Source organism: Lissotriton helveticus, chromosome 3_1 (assembly GCF_964261635.1).
Source record: "Lissotriton helveticus chromosome 3_1, aLisHel1.1, whole genome shotgun sequence".
NCBI classification, from domain to species: Eukaryota; Metazoa; Chordata; class Amphibia; order Caudata; family Salamandridae; genus Lissotriton; species Lissotriton helveticus.
Window position 1 is genome coordinate 1,624,197,017 of NC_136061.1, and position 9,333 is coordinate 1,624,206,349.

Consider the following 9,333-nt stretch of genomic DNA (forward strand, 5'->3'; position numbering starts at 1 on the left):
CATGCCACGTAATGCCTTTTTCACTGCGCTAGGCTCAGCTGGTTTGTACAGAAATTAGGAGTAAGGATTAACATTTGAATGCTATATCTCAGAAATAGGATTGCCTAGAAAAATAATTAAACAACTATTTCTAATAGTTAGTAAAATCAATAAAATGGCGAAGTCCATTTGTAATAAATGTTAATTAAAAATACATTTTAGAAACGTATTCTTTACATGTCTAAAGTGCTGGAATAACCTCTGCCATCACCCAGTCTGTGCTCAACCTTGAAAGAAGTGTGAACAAGGTATCAAATTCCTCCCGGGAGCATACAATAGGCTGACCTAAATGGGTAAAAATTATTTCTATGAGCTCACCAGAATATACAGGTTAGGAGCTGTGGGAATTTCGTTACTACTATAGTGCCAAATCGTTCCTGAAGGGTCTGTTAAGCCACATGCGACACATTATATTAAGATAAAAAGTGGTTCCTTCAGGGGAAGCTTACAACCTTTGCTTCCTAGGCTATAGTAATGATGCGGGTTTGAGGAAATTGGAAAAAGACCAGCTGCTCAATAGGTACCCATATGTTTAAATGCACAATCATATGAAAGAATTAGGTGTATACATCACAGGTATCTAATTGTAGTATTGTACAAACAAATTTTGGAAAACAAACAGAATAACAGTAGGTGCTCCATGTGAACGTTGCACAGTTAGTGAATGGTGCAACAATAGTGAACTAAGGTGTGCAGTGATAAATACTTTAAAACAATTGTTGACTCAGAACACATACATTCAGATAATGGGGAGCCAAGGCCCCAAATGACTGTATGGATTCTACCCTTCAAAGACATTATTTAAAGTCAATAACATGAATGTCGACATTTCAACCCCAAAGTTTTCAACTTGTACCAGAGTCTTCATCAGGACAAAAATGGTAGACACCTCCTCCATAAAGTTATTGAGATAGTGCACATGCGCCACATTGGCACACTTGTAAGGGGCAGAACAGGATACCAGGATAATTCATGTGTATCCACAATGTGGCTGCGTAAGGATCCTGCATTTGTCCTAGGAGATATCAGTCTCTGGGCTTGTTGTGGCTAAACTGTCTGCTCCAAACTGAGCTGGTTTGAAGTGGACACTGGTAAGTCCCATAGTCTACTCCCCTGCATTCCCACAGCCTTCAGAGCCCACGTTTAGTATGACTGGAGACCTTCACCACCTTGGATTTTGCATTGCATTTGCAGTAAAGCAAACAGGGACTCTGAAAAAGTAGATTGGACAGGGCCTTGGAACAATGACTCCATTGGTCCGAGAGGGACTTTGCATGACTTAGGGTGTCCCCCACCCAAAGGCTGGTGAATCATACATAGTTGGACTCTCACTCTATCTTGCTCAGAAAACTGCTGGACTTGCAAAAATATGCTAGGAGGACTGAACTTGTTTCACTTGGCATCCGTGGCCTATGAGAACGATCTGAGGAGGTGTGGACTCCCTTCACTTGAAATCCAATGACAGAAAGATATCCAAGGATCCTAAGGCTGATATCTTGGGTGGCTCTATAAGCATAAAAAATCTGACGAGAACATTCCTGTGAAGAATTTCAGCTGAACACTGGCAACTGTACCTGGATTAGGCTTTGCTTTTGGCCTCTGCTAGGCACCACAAGAGTATGTAATTGCTCCAGTAGAGTTGTGGGGCCATGGAATTGTAGTTGTGTGTTTTTTGGATATCGAAAGTATCTGACCATCAGTTACACAGTGTTGGATTGAATTTCAAGTTTGTCCTGCGTTTAGAAGAGGTTTTTTTTCTCAGAAAAATCATGAAGTCCCTTTTCATACTGGAAATTTCAAACCCTACAAAGGCTAACCACTTGGTTTATCCAATCTGTGTTCCATTATGCTCAATCTAAAATCTCGAATACGTCTCTGATGCGACCATTATAGCTGAAATTTTAGAAAATTCATATCTTGGTTCCCTTTCCTCTATTGGATTTTTGTTGTTTTGGTATCAATTTTGGTATCAATTTGCTTTTTTTTAATGATTATCAATTTATAAACGTTGTAGCATGAATTTCATTGTGCTGTGTTTTCAATTTTGTAGATGTTTTGGTATTTTTTAAATGCTTTACACACTTTTGTTAAGTTAATCTTGTCTTCTCTGTGCCACCATTGCTATCAGGAACTGAGCTCATTTTTAAATTATTGAAACATCAGACTCTTGGTTAGCTGTTGCCCTTCCCAGTCGATGTGCGAGTTCAACTGATTAGCTGCATTTTCTTATGTATATGACTGTGGATTTGAAGAATGCCTCCATTCACATGTGAAACTGGCTGATTAATTGCTCATCAGCTTTTTGCAATGTATGCTATCACAGGCTAAACAACTACAATATCTACAATAATATGGTAATAAATGCAAGAATTGAGGTAATATTAAATAACACATACATTTTGTCAGTGGCGTAGCTGGGGCGGAGCGGGTGGGTGGTCCGCCCCTGGCGGCATCATTTTTGAGGCGGCTGCGGCCGCGGCACTGGAGGCCCGTTGCGGCCGCGGCACTGGAGGCCCGTTGTGGCTGTGGCGGCCTTTATAATTTATTTGGGACCGAACAGTGTCCCCAAATAAATTATAAAGGCGGCCGCAACGGGCCTCCAGTGCAGCGGCCGCCACCGCGGAGTTTAAAAGTGGATATCCGCGCTCCAGCCTGCACTCCTTCTGACCTGCTTTCTTTACCGAAAGGCAGTGTTGTTTGAGGGTGTGCAGCTTTCCACAGTGGTCGCATCGCCATGACGTGTCGCGGGCGGTGGCGGCGGCTGGGCAGGAGCGCCGTGATTAGATGTGGTGGGGCCGGGAGCAGAGGCCCGGGGAGGAGCGGGCAGTATAAATGGCGCCGAAGCAGGAGCCCAGGCCCAAATTTACCGAAGGTAAATAAAAAAAACACACCGCCTGCTTTTGAAGGACAGTTGCATCAGTGCAAGGTTTTTTAGTAAGGAGACACCAGATTTATCACTGCTTGAGTCGAGAAGGGAGCGTGTTTTGTGTTTCCATGGACCTCTCCTTTGGAATAAGAACTGGGATGAGTGGGTGCCAGAGAGGAGAGTACTCAACTACGTGGAAACCAACCTGCAGAAGCAGAAGGAACTTAAGAAGGCTAATCAGGAGCAGTATGCAGAGGGGAAAATGAGAGGTGCAGCACCAAAGAAGGCCGGGGGTCCGCAGCAGAAACATGTGGAAGTCAAAATGAAGAAAAATAAACAGAAAACTCCAGGGCCTGGAGAAGGCAGTAGTACGAGTGAAGCACCTCAACCGCCACCACGTAAGAAGAGAGCTTGTGTAGACCCCAGCGTGGAAAATGAGGAAACGTTTATGGACAGAGTTGAAGTGAAAGTAAAGATTGCAGAGGAGTTCTAACCGTGGCTGGTTGATGACTGGGACTTGATAACTAGGCAAAAACAACTTTTTTATCTCCCTGCTAAAAAAAGTGTTGATGCCATTTTGGAGGATTATGCAAATTACAAGAAATCGCAAGGCAACACAGATAACAAGGAGTATGCAGTGAACAAAGTAGTTGCTGAAATTAAGGAATACTTTAACGTGATGCTCGGCACACAGCTGCTGTACAAGTTTGAGAGGCCACAGTATGCAGAAATTCTGGCTGATCATCCAGATGCACAGATGTCACACGTCTATGGAGCGCCTCACTTTTTAAGACTGTTTGTCCGTATTGGTGCAATGCTTGCCTACACACCTCTGGATGAGAAGAGTCTGGCTTTATTATTGAACTATTTGCATGATTTTCTGAAGTACCTTGCAAAGAATGCGCTAGTATTGTTCAGCACCAGTGACTATGAAGTTGCACCTCCTGGAACCACACCTGCCTGCTATAGACCCTGCTTGGAGCGAGAGAGGTATGAGGGGAGCAGCAGCAGATTCAGAGGGGTGGGTGGCTGAGTCTGTGGCTCATCCATGATAGCTGCCAAGGTTTCAGATTGCTATGTGTGGCACTTTCAGAATTTCATTGTAATTATGAGTGACATTTCAACGTCTAGAAGTCACACTTTCTCAGAGGCAAAAATTAAAATCCCTCATGTATGTGCATGTAACTTGCATGATAGAGATAACTATTAGCAGCAATACTACGTGTCTCTCAGACATCTTTCAAGTGCTCACCAGCCTTTTTCCCCAGCACCCACTCCCCTACCCCCCAAGGGGCGGCAATCTGAGGGATAGCCCCGGGCGCAGCAAGCTCTAGCTAAGCCCCTGCATTTTGCATATATTTCCACAAAGCTCTAACGTAATGTAGGTTCATTTACATAACGTTTTGGGGGTTCTACCATTATGGCTTACCTAAAATGTAACAATTTGTAATATGGATTTGTGCACACTACACTCTCTGCAGAACATAGTTCTTATTCAATTTGCGGTCAATTTGATATGTTCCTAACTGGAATGCACTAATGTTTAAATCACTAATATTTAGAAGTGTGGCAGGCGATGAGCACAAATTTTACACATGAATTTCTGTGAATCAAATATTTATTTAACTCATAGGCACTGGAAGTGGTGGTGCTGAGGGTGCTGCAGCACCCCAGAAATAATCATGTTGGAGTTCAGTGTTTAATGAGCAATAAAGATGCCCTTAAATATTGTGTTTTTCTTGACTCATTTGCTGTATGTTCAAAGACTAAGGTCAAATATCAGGCTACATTTTCTGAAATTTTACTGCTTATTTGGAAACTTGCGTGTACTTCTATTTCTCTGACTGCAAATTGAGAAGATTTTGCAAAAGTCACCTACTTGACAATCCCACTTGGGTACAGGAAAACGAAAGGATGTTTTTTTCTAACGCACAGCATTTAAATATTGGGAAATGAACTGTACACACATTTCAAATTAGATCAGCAATTAAGAAAGCACAAATGAAGCACTTTTTTGTAATTCTCAAATGTGATGGAAATACAGATTTTAATAGGATCAAAACAAACCAAGACACTGTACTTAGTGATGAGCAAATGATAAATATTCACTGTAACCGGATTGTCTTTCATTATCATTTATGTGCTGTATATTTTTACCAGTAAAACTGTATGCCTATGCATATTTAGTGACAATTTAAGCAGAACATGTGTTGTAAATAACACGGTGCTACCCCACCAGTGCTCCAAAATGCACTACCGGCTACACCACACTCTTACCGCTCTCCTGCTGAATGGGCATGGCAAAATTGTACACGTGTGATGTTTTACAATCCCTATGATTACAGGGATATAACATTAATGGCAGCTCCCCCACTCAAAAAAGTGTTCAAGCCTCACTGATTTAACTCTCAGTGACTATACTGTTTGTGAAATTATTTTTTCTTATCAGCAGAAAACAGTAAACCTGAATGCAGTTCTTATGCATGCTGACCGCAGCTTCCAAAAATCATGTATATTTTTTAAAACAGACATTGGGTAGAAACAGGATGTACCCAGAATCGAATGCTCAGACAATTGTGCCATTTAAGCTATAAATTAAACTAAATATAATTATATATCTATACATGGCATGTACAGATACGTTTTTGGAAGGTCTAAGTACTTATCCAAAACCTTTGAACCGGAAAAAGCATTACGAAACTACGTTCCTAAATAAATGTAAATGAAATGTAAATGTAGTTGAGCTTATATAGCGCACAGCTACCCGCAAAGCAGGTGTCCCGGCGCTTGCTTAGGGAACCCTTCCTGATATTCCCCTGTGAGATAGCAGGGTATCCACAAGGTGAAAGTCAGGCATCCCGCCACGAGGGGCCGTTGTGGAGATTAAGCAAGCTGTTGCCCAGAGTCGCAGAGTGTGAACCCGTGAGTCGAGGAGGCACCGGGGTGAGAATTATCGAGTCTGTGGAATTTTTAGCCCAAGACCCGCCGGGGAGGGGAATTGAACCCTGGTCCAGGACCGATCTCAGATTCCGGGTCTGCCGCCTCTAACCCCTGAGCCACACTTCTCCACATGTATAAATACATGTTTGTATAAGATTTAAACTTTCTTCCAATCAGCCTGTGAGGCTAATTTACTCTTAGCCCGACAAGGAAGAGAGAGATAAAGAATCACATTTTAATGTCAATTAAACTAAATGGTGACATTCTGTCCCAGGTGCGACACTCGATTGTAGGGGGTCACAATTTGCAACCTACCTCATGCATATTAATGAGTCAGGTTGACTTGCAACCCACTACGATTCGGTATTTTGAGAACTGACCAATTAGCACGTACGTTGGCTTGAAAATGCCAATTTTTTCAGGTAAAATCAGTGTGCACATTGCAACTACCTTTGCCAAATCCCTTTTAGTACATTCAACAAAGAAATCTCAAATGTTTACTGGTTGTTAGCGGCAATTTATGATTTCCTCTTTTGAAGCGTTGTACCAGAGGCACAGAGCACAGGAAATTAAAGCCTTTATTAATGCATCATCAGTATTTTTTCATCTTCACTATTCCTTTGCTCTGTGACCTCACTTAAGTCTCATCTTAGATGAATTTTGGTGTATCCTGACCTTTGTCCTTCACCCACTGGAGGAAAAGTGCTACAGTAACTATACAAAAAAAAATGTATATATTCTTTTTCAACCAACTGAAATACTACAACTAGAATGCAAATTGACCACTGGGCTTTATCACAATTAAAAGAGATTTAGAGTGGGGCCTTTGTTAGATTATTGCAATAGACAAATGTCTTTTGTAGAATTCCAGTGTTAGGCTATTTGATATCCCTTGGCTAATAGAGACACGCTTCATAATTTCCTAAATTCTACATGAGGATTGATGGTAATTTGGTAGGGAAAGAACCAGTATATCGTACTTAGACATAACTGAGAAATTAATGGGGAATTCACCTACCCCCTTGGAGCACAGCTCCCTGACTCTCGATAAGAACTTTTTGAAAGAGAAACAAACTTGTGCAGGACCTTGAGAGGGATGGATCGTATGGATATCTGTTAAACAGGTCCTGCTGTGGTGCCTAAGAGTGGGCACAGTAGACAATTATCCTAGGAGCCCCTAGTTTTCCCTTAGGTATCCCCGAGGAAAATAGGGACATAACCTTATGTACATTTAATTCTTTTCCTTAGAGGTGATAGAACTGTTTTAGATATTGCTGTGGCCCAGGGAGACCAGAGGAAGTCATGCAGTGATCCAGTAAAATCCCCAGGATCCTCCATGTGGCCCTCCCAGGCAGGCTCCACCCAGGACACCAGGAGTGCTGCGCGCACTACTTCCCACGCTAAGGAGTTCAGAAGTGGGCAGGTTAAGAACTGAAAAACCAGCTTCACTATTTACCATGGTCCTCTGCTGTTAGTACGTGTTGGTGGGAAGGTTCAGGCCCTCCCGACAACCTGAATTTAATGTGTGTTGGTCCACTACAGTGAGTAGGAATTTGAAAAAAGACATTAAAAATGATTAAGAGCTTACTGATCAGGAGTGTGGCCACATCAAAGAGCAGCAGTTTGCTCTCTGCGTGAAACAAAGTGTTCTTGTTGCCAGGCAACCAAGACAACATAAAAACCCTCGCAGACTTCAGAAACAAGATCAACTCTGTAAAGTTTAAGTCTGGCTGTTGTTAAGAATTTCCTAGTAAGAGATCTTACAATCACAATTCATATGTGTTTGTGTTAGGACTGCCCACATTTTTGTCAACCATATTTTTATTGAATTTTTCCAAAGTACATCATATGTCAATGCTATCATGTCACCTCTTGCATGGGGTGTTGCACATTTTGACAAGGCTGTGAATGGCTAGAGTTACATAATGCTCAATAAAAGCCCAAACCCGGTCACAATGGTTTGCTTAAATGAAAGTTACAGTTTCTTACAGTAGCGGAGCTTGAGGTAGATCTTTAAAAGCAGTTAATGATAGCAGACAGGTTAGCGTACATCCCATCTTTCTTTTGCGATGGTGCGTGTGCTATATCCTCCAATCGGAGGAAGTCACTGGCATAAAGTTGCAATGACGTAGGAAGGCAGGCAGTGAGAACGGAAACAAAGAAAACCCCTCCCCCTCACTCCCCCTCTCCTCCAATGGTGGCGGCAACATCCATACAGTAGATTTATCTGGTGGCATGAGAGGCAGCTCAAAGTTGAAAGAGATGAAGGGCTCTAATGGTGGAAGGACAGACAACTGAGAGCAGACCATGTGAAAGGAAGGTGACTAGGGGGCCCCATCTGAATTCAGAGTTCTTAAAATTGTCTCTAAAAACGTCTGACATTCGTTCCAGACCGAGTAGTTTTCATAGTCGGGAATGCCAAAGGGAGATCGCCGGCGCCTCCTTTCATATCCAAGCAGCTGCCAGGGTAACATTCGCTGCTTCTATACAGAGCAACATGATTGTCTTGTCTGCTTAAATCTGGTGCTCTAAGGAGGGGTTGTGAAGCCCCAAAAGGACCCCCGCCATGGTGGTCGGGATAGGGTATCTTACCATATCTTTAATGTGCGCAAGTATTTCTGCCCAAAAGGGGCGAATAGTCGGGCAATCCCACCATATGTGTTGGAAGTCTACCAGCATCCCACCCCCTCTCCAGCATCTATCAGAAGTGGTGGGGAAGATATGCCTAAGCCTGGACGAATGGAGATACCAGTCCATCATAGTCTTAAGCTGGGATTCCCGTGGCTCAGAGGAGTGATTGAATCTTGTGATGTCTTTCCATAAGTGCACCCATTCGTCATCAGAGATACCACATTGGAAAATATCTTCCCACATGGACATGTATCGCGGTCACGGGGAGTGTGTGGTGATGGATAGGAATTTCTATATAAATTAGATCACCCCTAACTGGCCACATTTTTAAGGGGGACTTTAAGTTAATGTTTTTACATCTGTATGGGTCTGCCTAAAAAGTGTTTGGTCTTTCTGTGACACACCCTATGGTTGTGTTCATATTTTTTGGCTATGTTTATGCCAGATTAAACAGGCTAATGCGTCTGTATAATAATAGTCTGTGTGGGACAATCCCTTAAGGACTGCAACGCCCTCTCCTGTCTTCCCCTTACCTAAAGTCCATTCACATTCCATGATAGAAATGTTTTCTCATTTGTTCGTTTCACATTCACCCCCCTTCAGATCTACAGTTAAGTGCAAGTACAACACTAACGAGGCATCTGAGAATTATTTTTTTCTCCCACATGCTCCCCACCCCGTGCTCCCTGCATCCTTTCCCGTACGGAAAACCCAACCCTCACTTTTCATAGCTAGAGCCCAATGAGTGCCCCCCGAAGTGTGCATCGAATACTAATAGTGATACATATAACTGAAAGGAAAGAAAATGTTCCTTATTCACCAGTAACTGTATTTCTATGAGAAAAATAAAAATAAAA

General features: G+C 42.5%; 1 pseudogene; it reads left to right on the top strand.

Annotated features, from left to right (window-relative positions):
* Window positions 1-2,871: 2,871 nt before the first annotated feature.
* Window positions 2,872-7,280, top strand: LOC144824285 (mortality factor 4-like protein 1; annotated as a pseudogene).
* Window positions 7,281-9,333: the final 2,053 nt, after the last annotated feature.